At 42.2% G+C, this 15,464-nt stretch overlaps 1 protein-coding gene across 2 annotated transcripts in view; it reads right to left on the bottom strand.

The window, feature by feature from the left end:
- LOC136849338 (ubiquitin-protein ligase E3B) overlaps positions 1 to 15,464 on the bottom strand; it is a 961,194-nt gene that overhangs the window by 671,792 nt on the left and 273,938 nt on the right. The window lies entirely within an intron of this gene.

Below are 15,464 nucleotides of genomic sequence, written 5' to 3'. Positions count from 1 at the left end.
CAACAAACGAGCAATAAAGAAAGTAAGGCACCTAAAATTTCAAGGCAGGTTATTCACAGTTCCCAAAAAAGACTCAGATCAGCAAAGAGTGATCCTGGATCTGTCGCGTCTAAATCTCTACATAAAATGCGACAAATTTCGCATGCTTACAATAGCTCAGGTACGGACTCTACTTCCGCGTGGAGCCGTCACCACCTCCATCGATCTTTCAGACGCTTATTATCACGTCCCGGTTGCGCAGAACTTCTCTCAGTTCCTCGGTTTCAGACTCGGGAATCAAGCCTACTCGTTCAAGGTCATGCCCTTCGGCCTAAACATTGCGCCCAGGGTATTCACCAAGCTGGCGGACACGGTAGTTCAACAACTCCGGTCCCGAGGGATATCCCTAGCAGCGTACCTGGACGATTGGATAATTTGGGCACCAACAGTTCTGGAGTGTCAGAAGGCTACGACCACAGTCATCAACTTCCTAGAATCGTTAGGTTTTCAACTGAACAGACAAAAGTCCCGCCTGACTCCGGAGTCCCGGTTTCAGTGGCTGGGCCTCCAGTGGGATCTGTCTGCTCACACGTTATCTCTCCCGCATCCCAAGAGGAAGGAGATAGCATCTCTCACCAGAAAATTTCTCAAAAATCAATCGGCATCCCGCCGATCCCAAGAAAGGGTCCTTGGGTCCCTTCAATTTGCCTCAGTGACAGACCTGCTCTTAAAAGCGAAACTAAAAGACATAAACAGAGTGTGGCGGAGTCGAGCCAATGTCAAGCTCAGAGACAAGGTCTCTCCATCCCTCGAGTCTTGAAAACAAGACTGCGGCCTTGGACCTCAGTCAAGGGCCTCTCAAGTCAGTTCCGCTTCAATTTCCCCTCCGGCACTAGTTGTCCACACAGACGCTTCCCTAAGCGGCTGGGGGATATTCCCAAAACAAAAGTACAGGGAACGTGGTCCACAATGTTTCAGCAGTTCCATATAAACACCCTGGAAGCTATGGCGGTCTTTCTAACTTTAAAGAAAATCCGCCCCCAACCGGATTCATATCAGGCTGGTATTGGACAGCGCAGTGGTAGTTCATTGCATCAACAGGGCGGCTCCAAATCAGGTCGAGTAAACCAAGTAATGGTTGCTATCTTCTCCCTGGCGAACAAGCACGGCTGGCACCTGTCAGCCACCCACCTAGCGGGGGTACGGAACGTGGTGGCGGATTCCCTGTCCAGGACTACTCCGTTGGAGACGGAGTGGTCCCTGGACGCGGAATCTTTCAAATGGATTTGCCGCCGGGTTCCTGGTCTCCAAGTGGATCTGTTCGCGACAGAAAGCAACTTCAAGCTCCCCTGTTATGTGGCCCCCAACCTGGACCCTCAGGCGTACGCCACGGACGCAATGACAGTAGATTGAACAATTGGGAGAAAATTTATCTGTTCCTCCAATAAATTTACTGCTGCAAGTATTACACAAACTCAGGACATTCAAAGGTCAACTAGCCCTAGTAGCCCCCTATTGGCCGAAGAGCAATTGGTTCCCTCTTCTTCAGGAACTGGGATTGCGGAGTCTTCGGATTCCCAAGCCCATACTGACCCAGACAGTACAAACCAAGACTGTGTCAGCTTCCTCAAGAATTCAGAATGCCCTAGTTTTATGGACTTTATAAAGTTCGCAGCCCAAAAAGGGGCAAACATTGACCCTGTCAACACTCTATTTCTTGAGTCAGATAAAAGAGATTCTACTCTTAGACAATATGATTCAGCAGTCAAAAAGTTAGCCTCCTTCCTAAAAGCATCTGAAGCCAAAATCATGACGACTAATTTAGGAGTCTCTTTCTTTAGATCACTGTTTGAAAAAGGCCTTGCTCCGGCCACTATTACCACAGCCAAGTCAGCCCTGAAGAAAGTATTTCTATACGGCTTTAAAATCGACCTTACAGATTCCTATTTTTCATCCATCCCCAGAGCATGCGCTCGTCTGAGACCCGTATCACGCCCACATTCCGTTACGTGGTTTCTCAATGACGTCCTTAAGTTAGCATCAGAGATAGATAACTTTCAATGCTCTTATCAGGATCTGTTAAGGAAGACCTTATTTCTGATTAGCTTGGCTTCAGGTGCTAGAATCTCAGAGCTGTCGGCTCTCACTAGAGGTGATAATTTTGTGAACTTCCTCCCTTCCGGAGAGGTCCTCCTTTCCCTGATCCTAGATTCTTAGCCAAAAACGAAGACCCACAAGACAGGTGGTCTCCTTGGAAGGTGGTGCCCTTCCACAAGACCAGTCTTTATGTCCAGTTTATACACTTAAATCTTACCTTTTAAGAACTCCACAGAGTAAGTCGGGTCCTCTTTTTATCAGGGAGAAAGGTGGTACTCTATCACTGAATGGTATAAGACAACAAATTCTGTATTTTATTAAACAAGCCAACCCAGATTCAGTCCCTAAGGTTCATGATATTCGAGCAGTTGCTACCTCCATTAATTACTTTCATAATATGGATTTCTCAGAATTGACTAAATACACGGGTTGGAAATCACCTCTAGTGTTTAAACGCCACTATTTAAAAAATCGCTCAAGCCCTGAAATTTTCTACCATAGCTGTGGGAAGTGTCATCTCCCCACCTTAACCAATCATATCCTTATCCTCCTTTCCCCCCCGCCCGCCTGCCTCATTTACTTCTCTGCTTGTCCTCCTGGTTGATCATGCCTCACTGCCTTGCTCCTCATATTGATGTAAATTGTCTCTGTTGACTGGAAACTGTAATCTGACATGTTACGATTGTATTTTCTTGTGGGGTACTGGGCGGTTTTTATTTTGCTCCATGTACCCCAGATATATGTATGTGCACTGTATGTTTTGCTTGCCAATTGGTTGATCTCTTACGTGTTTAGCTTAAGTTTGCGTGTGTAGCTTTAAGATTGTATATGCCAATTAATTGTATGCACCATTGTACCTATCCAATTTTCGTGTGATGTTATGCTTTAGTAGTGTTAAGTGGTTTTGGGGACCCCTTCCCCGTCGTGCTGGGGACTTCCCCTACTCTTTCTGATTTTAAGTCTTTGATGTGCCTTAGGTTTAGTGTTTTTCTCACATGTAAGAGATTCCCTCATTAAACTGCTTTCGTAATTTATGTTTTTTCTTCAGATTACCCTGTTTCCTCATAGTTTGCAGCCTTGGCATGATTCTCTGTCACTATTTCACCGGCTGACACGGGACTGGACTCAGAAAAGGGATTTTGACAAAGGAAAAATCTATTTCTGAGGAAAGTCCCGTGTCACCCGGTGACCCTCCCTGACTCACCTATGGCTCCCCCTTTCTTGCACATGCCAAGTCTGGGGTTAGTGCTAGCATGGAATGAGGTAGGTGGCGCTGGTGTCGCTGGTCCTGGCGGGTATTGGGTGTAGGGGCTGTAACGGCTCACCGCTCTATTCGGGGTTTTGATAGGGAGAGATCTTTCGAGTAAGTCTCCGTGGTAGTGATCTTTCACTCACCCTTCGTTATACCGACGTCTTCCTTGGATAAGACGCTCGACTGGGGGTAGTAACCCCAGCTTTCCTGAAAGCTCTTTTTCTCTGGTATATCTAGCATATTATACCTAGAAATTCGTGCTGTAATGGAATTTCACCGGGTGACACGGGACTTTCCTCAGAAATAGATTTTTCCTTTGTCAAAATCCCTTTTGACAAAGGAAAAATCTATTTCTGGGGGAAGACCTGTGTCACCCGGTGACCCACCGCTATTCCTCCTTTTCCCCCCTGGGTAAAATACCAAGCTTGGGGGGGGTGCTAACCTGGAATGCCAATATGGCGGCTGAGTTGTTGGTATTCGGGGAGCTGGTGCGGGCTTTGTAACGGCACATCGCTTTTGGGGATTTTGAGATTGGATATCTCTACAGGGCAGAGGCCTGTGGTAGTGACAACACTCACCCTTTCCTATATACGACTCCATTTTATGGAGCTCGCACTGGGGGTAGTAACCCCAGCATTGCATTTAGCTTTTCTCTGGTATGTTTAGCAATAAATTTACCTAGAAATATGTGCTAGATGGTAATTTCACCGGGTGACACAGGTCTTCCCCCAGAAATAGATTTTTCCTTTGTCAAAATCCCTTTTTATAGTTACAACTCTTTGGAGTTACATTTAAAAATCTGCTATCATGGGAATACATGTAGTGATGCTTAGAGTATCTGTCCCCCTGGAATTCGACCAATTACTGTACAGAGTAAGACTCATTTACCCTGACAGAGACTAGAAGCTGATGCTTTAACTGGAGCAGTAATGACTTTTGCAGCTCTGTTGAAAATCCTGTCTTGCACAAACATTGGTTGATAGTCTCCACATGTAACTGAATGAGCTGCAGGTTTTGATGGCAGCAACAGGAGAGTGCCCAAAAGTATTCCTTAAATGGCAAGACCCTTGAATGGTCTAGAAAATCCAAGAGGTCAAGAAACCAGGCCTCTGAGGTTAGAGGAGTAATGAGGGTCATAGCTGTGTTGGTAGACTAAATCCATTGGTAACAGCCTTTGTTTGGTAGAGAGGGGGGTCCTAGTATACTATAAAAGCATCTGCCCCATGCTAATGGGTCAAATAATTTGGAAATTAATGTTACTACTGATCATGAACAGGTGACCACAGCTGTAACCCAAAGCCTCCATGAAATCCTGCACTCCTTTGGTCTTAACAATCACTTCAAAGGTAAAACTTGACTCCTGAGACAGAGGAGTCAGCAAACGCATTATATCCCCTAAGGACACTCTCAGGTCCAATGTTGCCTTCTGCTTCTAAGTTCATAGAAAGATTTGTTTTGCCTGCAGACACATCAAAAGCAATTTTGTTCCCACTTCACTGCAAAAGAAAGCTATCAAAGTAGAACTTTATACCATTATCTGAGGTCTCACTAGGATAATCTTTTGGGTTTTTCAATGCCAACCAATAGGCATTCAAAAGAAGCTTCAGAAACTTCATATGAAAGAGATCACATGGCATCAGAATCTATTCTGATGAAAGGTAGCCTATTACTCTTAACTCAACCAACACAGGTGGAGCAGACTGAGTCAGAAAATTTGTGTAGATGATGGAACCTCCGGACCCTGTTTAAAGTCAGTTAGATTACAATAACTAAGGAGTCTGCTTCTAATTAGACACCTGTCTTTGATGGAAGATGTGACTTAGCCTACTAGTTAGCTGCAGATACACGTTGGAGACACAGATGTTTTTGGAGCTCCATTACTGCAGAGGCCATTAGCATTCAGTTATCCTGGTAATTCACAAACTGACAAATATGTTGTCTCAGATCTCACACAAAAACAATGATAATACCAGTGTGAAGCATTTGGGGCCATCACTATACTAAAGCAAAGTCCTCTGAGCGTCTCTTGCTCTGAGAATTGAGGGTTACTCCTCAAGGAAGAATGAAATGTCACCAGAAAGTGCCAGCACGTAGTCTTCATACTGACTGATGCAAAAGCATCCTTCTGAAAGAAGTGATGTAGTGAGCCTACTATGTCCATCTCGTAGGCAGCTAAGGTCAAGTACTGGTTGACAAGGGCAAAACAATTTTCTGACACCTTTGATTAGGATGGAAAATGAACTTGTTTCCAAGATTAAAGGGTGAAAACCCTTTCTGAGAGTCTTTACTACTAAGGGGTCTGACCCTAAGCTATTCCATCAAACCAGTGTCTCTGGGGACAAGCTCCACACGATATAAATTCAACTGTGTGTGCAAGGTGGTCTCCAGAGAAGAGCCTAAGGATACTCCTCTTACCACTCCCTGTTTGAAAGGGCCAAAACTGAAGCTTTGGAGCTGCTTGATGTGCTGGTGTGTTCCCTGCCTGGGGTACAGAGACATATGCCTCCTTTGGCAGCTTTGGAAAGGATAGAAGTTGTACAAATCAAAACTCCTTGTCATGGTATCCTGCAGGTTATGAGATCTTAGCAGGTGTAGTGCATCTCAAGGACCTCTTAGACTTGCTAGTTGTGGTATCATCCAGATGCTTGAGGATAAGTGTCATCCAAACAAAGAGAAAGAAAGCTGAAGAAAGCCAATTTAGACAAACCACTATACAATGCATCTCTTTTCTTCAGCATGAGGTTAACGGAGCCAATGAACAACTCCTGCCAGTCTGAAAGAACCAATTGTTCCCTCAAAAACCTTTCATAAATATTTGCTTTAAAAGGGAGCAACATGACTGATAGTCTAGGTCAGGAAGAGGAGGAGTATTTCAATAAAGTCCCTAACTCTGGAGCTGTGGCCCTGGTATGTTAAGACTGAGTGACTAGTTTATAGACGAGTCTGAATTGAGCTCCAGGTAAAGGAAAACTGAGAGGGATCACCACAGACTATCAAAAGTTGTTTGATTACACTCATTCTCAAGGTAACCTCATTACTGACAGCATGTAAAAGAAGCCTGAACTCCTTGAGAGGCTACTACCTGTATTATTAAAAGCATTTGCTTTGATGTTGCAGTCAATGGCAATTTATGAGGGTAAAACTTGCTTTCAATTAACAGTCCAGAACTAATCAAGCCCTTTAAGCACCTTGTGAGAGGCAGCAGAGAACACAACATGAGCACGTGGCAGGAAGGATGGAAGCAAATGTTGTGGCATGTGTCATAAAAGCAATGTGAGTGGCACATGCAGCCCAACCTATGTGAGGCATGGGAATGATGGGAGCAAGCTGAGGTAAGGGTCGGTACAGCAATTGGCCATAGCATGTGACACCTGGAAAGGTAAGCTATGTGTTAAACAGGAATCTCTATGACTGACTGATTGCCTTATGGCTACTAAAACTGACGTCACATCTAGGCTATTGATGGCATAATAAAATTAAATCTCTATGATTGACTGCTTGCCTTATGGCTACTAAAATTGATGTCACAACATCTAGGCTATTGATGGCATAATAAAATTAAATCTCTATGACTGACTGATTAACTTATGGCTACTAAAACTGATGTCACAACACCTAGGCTATTGATGGCATAATAAAATTATATAGTAAACTAAAAGGATAAATAAATAAATAAGTTTAAAAGGAGTTTCATATAAGAAATATATATAAAAAATTTATTTTCATGATAAAATTAAGTTTCATATATACTTACCAAGTAATTACATAGTTACAGGTTTTCAACCACAGCAGCCTAAACATTTGAAGTTCGTGCTAGCGCTCTATTGCTTTTGTGTAGATGACAAGCCCTGCCCACTTTCAGGGAACAAGAGGGACAACACAGCAGAGAGCTTCAATTCGTTTGTGCCCTGATGTCCATGTGGGGGGAGGAGGGAGGGCTCCGACTCTGTAATTACTTGGTAAGTACAGGTAGTCCCAGGTTTACGACAGGGGTTCCATTTTTACGCCGCGTCGTAAACCAAAAATTGTTGTAATCCGAAAAATAGAAAATCGTTGAAAATCCTAAGAAAATCTTAGTTTTAATGCTTCGGGTGTATTGAAAACAATGAAAACTACATTTTTATTGAGTTTTTCATATAAAAAACCTCCAAATTTTTATTATTCTGCCATTTTGGAGCCATATTTCTTCCGACGGATTGGTGTACGACGAGTCGTAACCCCGGAACAAGCGTCGTAAACTGGGAAATAATTTCTGATGAATATATTTGAAAAGCGCCGTAACCTCAGAACGTCGTAAGCCGGGGACTGCCTGTACATATGAAACTTAATTTTACCATGAAAGTAACATTTTCATATAAATAACCTACCAAATAATTACATTTCCACACTGAAAGGAGGTGGGATACATGGACATATTCTATGTGGAGTGGAGAGACAGAATTAGCGACAAGGGCAGAGGATTCCTTCGGTCACTAAGTGGACTGGGCCAGCAGGTCTTGAGTGGACTTTTTCTGAAGGTCCAATGAGATCTCTCTGACGATGGCTTGCAGGAAGAGATGCAGCTTATCCAAAGGAGAGAAAAGGAGAGCAGACTTCTGGGTTTGGGTGACCCCTTTTGTGGTGAAAGAACACCACAACTCCCTTTTCTTCAAGACCCCCATGGACAAGAGAGAGGCAAGCTCAAGGGAGCCATCCCTGATAGCCTTGTCGGCACACAACATCAACACTGACAACCAGTTCGACAAAAAGTCCTCTGTGAGGTCAGGACAGTACACGATCATCTTTGTGAGGGCTCCCACACTCCGATCAAGGAAGCTAAGCACCTCGAACACCTTAAAGATGTTCTTAATGAGGTGATCCAACTTGGGCGACAAAAACATAATTTTTGCCAATGCAAGAGCAGAATGTTGAGACAAATCAATCAGCCTGGAGACATCCCCTTGAAAGGAGGAAGTGACCCCCAGAGAGGGAGCTTCTCGAGTAGGGTAGCAGGGGTATCTCCTCCAAACAGTCTGCAGGGAAAAAAGGCAAATGTGGTTTTACACTGTTCCCTCTTCAAAGAGAGCCAATCATCCACTTCTCTGAGCGCTTTCCTCGAGGAGGAGGAGGAAAGTACTGTACCAACTTGGGGAGCCAACCACTGTCATCTGGCTGTATCTTCATAAGGAAGGTCACAGCTTGTGAGACCGAGGCAGCAGGTGCGAAGAAGTCTGGAAAACTGGCCAGAAAAAATCTAAGTAAGGCAGCATATGCCGAAGGAGGAGCGGGTTCTTGTCCAATGTCCTCCTCATCTGAAGAGACAGAAGAAAAGGATGTATCCTTGGCAGTCTTGGAAGCTGTGGGGGTTTTCTTGATCAGAGCTAACGAAGGATCTTCCTGGACAGAAGAGTGTGCTTGTGGAGGAGAAGTTGACGGTGAACGTGCAAGAGTTGGTGCTGGGCGTTCGGGAGCTGGTGCCACCCTCACAGTAGCTGAAGTCTGGCGCTTGGAGGTGGGCGCCAGGCACTCTGGAGGTGACAGGAGCTTGGAGGCAGAGGGGAGCTTCAAAGAAGATGGCAGGCACCTGAGAGGATCCTTTGGGCACTTGGGAACCAAAAAATGGGCATTCAGCATAAAGAAAAAACAACTCCGCGCTGTCCCAACCAGACAGGGGAGGTCAAGCTGAAGTAGAGGCGGAAGGCAGATCAGCGAAGCTGCAGGAGGGTTGAGGGCTACGATGGCCTCCATATGCCTCTTGACTGGGAGAGGGGAGCAATCCACATCATCAGTGTGCCTCTTAAGAGAGTGAGATAAAGCTGAGAACCTTCCAAGTCCGACGAGAGTTGGTGAGCACTTACAACGACGCCTTTCCAATGGCGCTCTGTCGCAGCCTGGAATCTGGCAACAGGCTTGACTGAGGTGGCGACTCCCTGTGGGCAAACCCTGCTGGCCTCCCTTGGACCTCTGGTATGTCTTCTCCCAGGTTCAGGGGGGTGTGACAAGGACCTTCATCTAGGAGCACCAGCGGGACTTGTAGCCACCTCCTCCACTTGCACAACACTATCACTATGCACACCAGACACTTTGTCCTTCAGGACTTTTAGGGACGCTCCCAATTCCACCACTCCACTAACCACTAACCTTCTGGTCTAACCATGATTCGAGGCTGGGAATGGGGTCAGGATAAGAAGCATGGTAAAGTAGTAGGAGGGCTGGGGATAGGAGAAATGGCAGGAACTGATGACGAAGGTATAGCACTATCATTTACAAGTCTAGGTAAAGGGGAATTCTTTTTGTACCTTTTGTATATGTTCCTATAAATTCTTGTGCTACTATAAATTGTATATATGTATATTTTTATATAATAAATTGTGTAAAATGTTTATAATGTGTATGTACTAAACTTTCCTAAAAGCAGTAAGTTATTTCTATAACAATATTTCACATTGAAATGTTGCACACAGTAATTTTTGGGTAACAACTTCCTTAACTATAAACCATTCTCCAATATTTATTATATACAAGGTTATTGAACTGGAGATGAATGAAGGCTGATATTTTCATAAGTTCAGATAAAGAAAAGTGAAACTTAAAACTTCTAAAAATAATGTCCAAATCAATAACATTAAACTGGATATGAATGAGGACATGAAGTATTTCATAAGTTCAGATAAAGAGAAAACAAAACTTTTAAAAAATTTGCAAATCAAAATTAGCAGTACTTTTGAAATATTTTCAGAATATGAGCTGGCAAGATTATATACCTCGATTCAAGGGTGAGCCACTCGGTCAAAAGAGGATTTTAGCTGCAAGACTTATTAACATAAAATTTGGTAATCCTAAATGATTTTATATAAGGTTCAGATTTTCCAATTTTAAGGTTACTAGGATAGGTTATGCCAGGCCTCGCCGATGCTAACAAGGTTTTCAGCCTAGGCTAACCTATCTCAACAGTGATTTGACAGTTCTCATTTGTGTGTGCCTGACCTAAAGTAGAATATAAACATGTCTACTGAAGGGATTACAACTTCCCCCACGAACACCATTGTGTATGCCAGTGACTTATGTGTCTATATAGTGTTAAATATGACACAGAATACAACATAAAATAAAACATGTTTTCTAATAATATAAATATTTCTGAATTTCAACTATTACATAATTTTTAAACATGATTTCTTCTTCTTCTCCACTGCCTTCTATCAAAGGCATCACCCTCCACCAAACCTCTTCTCTCCATATCTTCCTTCACTTTATCTCGCCATCTAATTCCCTGTCTCCTTCTCGATCTTCTTCCTCTAACAGGTTCTTCCCAAGCCCTCTTCACTCCCTCCTCCTCATTCATCCTTAACACTTGCCCATACCATCTCAATCGTGACTCTCTTATCACCTCTGATATCTTTACTAAGCCTGCTCTTCTTCTTTTTTCATCATTTTCCAATCTCTCAGGCAGCAATATTCCCATAATCCACCTCAAGCTTTACTTCCTCTTTTCTTCTTAGAGCCCACGTTTCTGATACATACATTAACACTGGTCTTATCACTGTGCTATAGATCTTGGCTTTTAGCTTGATTGGCATTTTCTTATCACATACAACTCCAGCTACATCTCTCCACTTCCCCCACACCACTTTTATCCTACTGGCCACTTCAGCCTCACATCCTCCCTCTTGGCTGAAAGTAGATCTTAAGTATTCAAACTTTTCCACCTGTTTTATGATCGAGCCTCTTCTTTCTTGTATTACTATTCTGTCTCTATCTTCCCTACTGCTCACTAAAACCTCTGCTTTATTCACATTCACCCTTAAGCCACCCCACTATAAAATCACTGAGTTGATTGCAATCAAGCAAAATTTATTATAATGTTCTGAAGTATATAAGTGAAAAGGCATTTTCTATTTCGAGTAAAATATATATTGCATTCAAGATTTTCTGTATTCTTGATATACTGTATTTCACATACTGTACAGATAAATATGACACTGATTATAACTTAAAAGACAATATATTTGGTAATAATATAAATATTTTTCTATTTTAACTTTTATTTATAAGTTACAAAGATTTTTAACATGGCTGTCTTAGGTATGAAAAGGCATTTTCTACTGTCTTCTTAAATCATTGATTCCTGCCAATGAACGGAGCGTGCAGGGGAGTTTACATAATGACGAAGGTGGTCACCTTGAGTCTTGCCAGTCACGGTTGCTGTCTGCTGTGAGAGAGTCACGATTCGTAAAGTTTCTCCAGACCTCCAGCTGCCAGGTAGGACCTCACGTGTCACCGAGTCCTCTTTATCATCTTATTCACTCCTGGCATGAGGATTTCTTGTCATGATTAAGTTGTGCAACACACAAGCGGCCAACACCACGGACTCAACACGATCACGATAAAGTTTTATGGGGGTGTGAAACACTCTGAATCTGTGGGAGACAAATGGAAAACATTAGTTATTAGAAATAGATGGTACACAAAAGGTATTTCATATTCAGTATGTATTATTTCTTAATGAAAGAAAAGGATGGTATACAAAAGGAATTTCATATTAAATAGGTATTTGAACAAGCAGACCAGATAAAGATAATAATATTTGTGAATATCTACCTGCTTGCTAGGATCCCAAAGTCATTCTCCACTATACGTCTTGCCCTGCTTAGTCGATAATTGTAGATGTGTTCAGGTATTGTCAGACTTTGTGCAGGGTATAGTTTCATCATATACAGTACTTAGCTTAAGCAAAGGCGTCATCTCCAACGAAGAAATAGTCGACTGGGGGTTTATCTTCAGTTTCATTTGGCAATCTTTCAGGGGCAGGCAGGTTGGCTTCATGTTGATCAAGCATTTTGCAAAGCTGCGTCTTAGCAAAGATACCACCATCAGACTCAGACCCTATGGCACCTACAGCCACGTACAAGAACATGTACTCAGCATCAACAAATCCTAGTAGAATTATAGAGTAGAACTTCTTTTAATTAAAATAATGAGTTCCTCCAAAGGATGGGTTTTGGATGCAGATGTGTTTCCCGTCTATTGCTCCAAGGGTGTGTGGGAAATTCCATCACTGTTCAAACCCAAGGGCTACCTCCTTCCATTGCTCTGGGGCACTGGGTACCTGCATGACCTCATCTCTGTAGGCAGCCACAATGGCCCAACAATTCTCAGGCACAATACCGCTGATCACGTTGGGAGCTACTCGGAATTGGTAGAACAGGCTCTTGTACGAATCTCCAGTTGCAAGGGAGCGTTAGGTAACTGCAACATGCAGGCCTAGCTCAATGGGTCTTCTCCAGAATGTGAGGGTCTTCTTTATTTAGGGCGTGACCCGTTCCACAATTTCATTGAAAAGCTCCTCCATAATCCTGGTAAAATTCCGGTACAGTTCTGGATTTTCAGTTGCCAATTCTCTCATCAAGTTCTCATAATAACCTTTCTTCTCTCTTCTTTGTAAGTGAGGCCAGACCCAGCACCTACTTGGTTTTCTTTTCTTCTTGCGTTTTTGTTCCTCCAGGCACTTAACAATTCTTAACTGCAACAAGGCGTCATGGTAATCCAAAATACATTTTACTACTTCTGGATCACGTAGGTTCTTGGGGATGAGGCTCAACAAATCCGTGTCCTCCATCTTCTTGCTCTGCCTGCAGCTGCAACAAGAATGGTGAATGCCGAGTTCTCCTGGAATTTAAATATGGTGGCATCCATGTGCACGACACATGACGCTGCCGTTGTGTCTGTCAGCACGGGAGGTAACTAAGTCAGGCATAAATCGTCATGAATCGTCATGCCTTCACAGACGTTGCCGTCCTGTCAAAACCATTAAATGTGGGCGTGGCCTGAATCATCGGCGACTGTCGCGTACAACTACGCACGTTCGTAATCTCAGCTCAATGTGTGCACTGCTGTTGTAAATGTTCATTACATATGACATCGCGGTGTCGTAATCAGCTGATTTTTCTTTTTTTTTTTGAGGCCTGAGGCCTGTGACTGACACTGATCGGTCCCCAACCGCTTAATAATGAGCAAATTAAGACAGTCGTGGTCTTGAATCGCCAATGTGTGGCGAGGGCATAATCACCTGATTGCATTTTACTGACATCACTTTAGCTGCCAAATGGAACTTAATTCAGAGATATGTTTCTTTCATGAATTATCAAGCTGGGTTTAAACATTTTAAATGTGGTAAATTAAGTAAATGTGTGATTTTGCCAGTTTCAGACGTTGCTTTTGCTCCCACAACATTTTGGAGTCTGCCCCAAGATTTGTTTCTTCAGCCACAGCCAGTGGCATACTTTCTTAACACCCTCTTCTCCATTGTGTGACGGATGAATAAAAAAAATATTTTATTTTTATTTATGGAATTACACTGAAAATAAGCAAGTTTTTAGGAAGACAACTGTAACACAACTCTTAATAAAAGGGTGTTAATTACGGCAACTAACATCGGCAAACAGCTCTGTCGATTCTGTTGTTTACGTCAATATTTGGTGCTGTTTTTCCAGTGTTTTCCATGCAGTAGCAAGTGGTTGCTACTGTAAGAAATACTAATGAATCCTTACATAAACCACAAATTTGGTTAGCCTGGTTAAATTTATGATGAAATTTTGTTCGCAAGCCTATCAATTAGTTAAAAGCCAACTTACTTAAGCCTTTTTGGTGAAATCTATCAAAAACAAGACAGGCATAGGAAGTCTAGCCTAGTATATCCTGCATATTATGCATATCTATATGTAATGAAATCATGTTTTGGGACAATATTTTAAGGATCACATAATACACAAGATCAGATGATACGTGATTATATACGCAAATTACGGCTCTTTTTTACGTATGTATTTTTTAGTTTTATGGAATGTTATTGTTGGAAATGCAATATGCTTGTGCATTTAGGAGCAACTTTCAGTTCTGAATTCTGAAAAAATCCAAAAACCAAAACACAGCTACTGTGGAGGGTTTCAGATAAGGGATTGTGAAGGTAAGTACACTTTAAATCATTTTTATTATAAAAACTGTATTTAGTCATGAACACAATATGGAAAAAATAAAAAAAAAGCACTAATTAGTGAATATAGTGTTGTTCTACAAAAAAAGCAAATTAGTGATAAATTCAGACATACGTTCCATTGAAAAATTTGCGAATTGGTGAAAGTTCCCACATAAAAGTGAAAGATATGTTCCACAAAAGTTCGCAAAAAATGAAGCATGAAAAAGTGAAGTGCAAAAAAAAAGTGGGGGTCCACTGTGTGTGTGTGCATATACACAGCCACTCCCCGAACTTACACGAGGTTAGGTTCCACAACCCCTGGCGCAAGGCGAATTTTCACATAAGTTTGGCACAGGCTCTAAAAATGCTAATAAATGCTTGTTTCTAAAGTTTAAACACTAAATATGACCCTAATCATGCTCCCAAATCATTAAGCTAACTTTTAAATGAAATTAAAGTTACTGTCATTTCATTTAAAAGGTAGCTTAATAGATTACCATTAAAAAAAGAAATAAATGGTTGACAAAAATAGAGAGCTGGAAGAGAATTTCTGTCTCTCTCCCCTTCTGACCGATCTATTTTTAGAAGGCTTCTCAAACTCTTTTTAATAACTTATTTATTCTATGCCTCTTTCTCTTTGTTCTGAAATGTTGTTTCATGAACAAACAATGTTTTTTATTAGGAGACTATTACAACTCTTAGTTATTATGTCTCTTTGTTTTAGAACGTGTTTGCCACACTAGCGCATTTACACTTCGTAGATGGTAAAGGTAAAATTAGATCAATTTAAACTATCTACTGTATACAGTAGTAAAGACGCACAGGGAAATAATAAGCTGTAAAAATGTGTGAGCGCTAACTATGAATAAGAGAGAGAGAGAGAGAGAGAGAGAGAGAGAGAGAGAGAGAGAGAGAGAGAGAGAGAGAGAGAGAGAGAGAGAGAGAGAGAGATCTGTAAAAATGTGTGAGCACTAACTATGAGAGAGAGAGAGAGAGAGAGAGAGAGAGAGAGAGAGAGAGAGAGAGAGAGAGAGAGAGAGAGAGAGAGAGAGAGAGAGAAGGGTTTTCCTTACTTAAGAGAGTGAAATTATTTATCAATTATTACGGAGACTGAGAGAATAACACGAGAGAGAGAGAGAGAGAGAGAGAGAGAGAGAGAGAGAGAGAGAGAGAGAGAGAGAG

Source organism: Macrobrachium rosenbergii, chromosome 20 (assembly GCF_040412425.1).
Source record: "Macrobrachium rosenbergii isolate ZJJX-2024 chromosome 20, ASM4041242v1, whole genome shotgun sequence".
In the NCBI taxonomy this organism is placed as follows: Eukaryota; Metazoa; Arthropoda; class Malacostraca; order Decapoda; family Palaemonidae; genus Macrobrachium; species Macrobrachium rosenbergii.
This window is presented reverse-complemented; position numbering and strand designations above follow the sequence as displayed.